The sequence below is a fragment of the Pterocles gutturalis genome, unplaced genomic scaffold (assembly GCF_000699245.1).
Source record: "Pterocles gutturalis isolate BGI_N339 unplaced genomic scaffold, ASM69924v1 scaffold3445, whole genome shotgun sequence".
Classification (NCBI taxonomy): domain Eukaryota; kingdom Metazoa; phylum Chordata; class Aves; order Pterocliformes; family Pteroclidae; genus Pterocles; species Pterocles gutturalis.
This window is the reverse complement of record NW_010138007.1, coordinates 1-1286: the sequence shown is the minus strand read 5'-3', so window position 1 is coordinate 1286 and position 1286 is coordinate 1.

Genomic DNA, 1286 nt, shown 5'->3' with positions numbered 1-1286 from the left:
CCTGCCATAGCATAAGCCTCCACCATGGCTCGCCCAAGAGCCCGTTTTTCCGGGAGCCAATGAAGACCTGCGGTGTAGAGAGAGAGAAGGAAGATGCTGAAGGAGATGGCCAGACAGACACTCAGTCAGAATTATGAAATGGAACGCTCTCAGCATTTCCCCTGCCACATGGTGAAGAAAGATGCAGCTGTGGAGGACCTGCACGCTGGAACTAGAAGCCCACGCCAGAGCCAGGCAGTTGTCAGGGGACTGTAGCCCCATTTGGAAAAGGACTCACGCTGGAGAAGTTCTGGAGAAGGACTCTCAAGTGATAAGGGACACTACAGTGGCGGCCAGGAAAGACTGTGAGGAGCCCTCCCCTGAGGGGGAAGGAGCTGCGGACTGACTGCACCCCCCATTCCCTGCCCCCCTGTGCCGCTGGGGGAAGAGGGTACAGAACAAAGCCTTTGGGCCTTGGGAAAAAGGGAGGGGTGGGGGAGAAGTGCCTTTTTAAGATGTGGTTTCTTTCAGTATCTTGCTTCTTGTAAATAGTTAATAAATTCAATTGTTTTCTTGTTCTTCCCAAGTCGTGTTGGTTTCTTGCCTATGACCCTAAGTGGTGAGTGAAACCCTCCCTTTCCCTGCCTCAGCCCACCAGGTGTTTAGCAAAAACTGTCCCCATGGCTTTCTAAACCACGACATGGAGTTAGGAAGTACCCAGGACCTGTAAAGCCAGAATCCCTGTGCATTATACTCCTCCTACTCATCTGCCAGGGCAGGAACCAGGCAAGCTCCCTGGAACACAAGAATATTGCTCACATTTATAACATTAATCCTCTCACTCTCTGTTGTGTACAAGTGTTCTTCAAACACTGTATTTCATTCCTTTGGTAACTGATTTCAGGTTTTGTATCAACCAGACCCCCTGCATGCATCCGTGACGTCTCACAGACCCCTGTATATGGAATGACGCCTGCTGTTTCAGTGTGCTGACCTCGGAAATCTGCAAAGTCCCTTCTAATCCTGACCCCACAACTACCCATACATTTTAAAATATAAGCCAAACAACTTGTTTCATGAACCGCTGCAGACAGTGTGTCTTTCCATTATTCCCCTTTTTATGTAGCCATGAGTCACATTAGGGCTTTTTCCAGTAATATCATAGAAGTTCATGCTGCAATGGAGAAACAGAATCTACATCTCTTTCAGAGACTCCACCACCGGGCCGCAGGACCCGGGCCCAAGACCCGCCAGGCCACCCCCCTCTCTGCCACCGCCCTCCATCCCCCGCCCCTCACAGCCTCCTC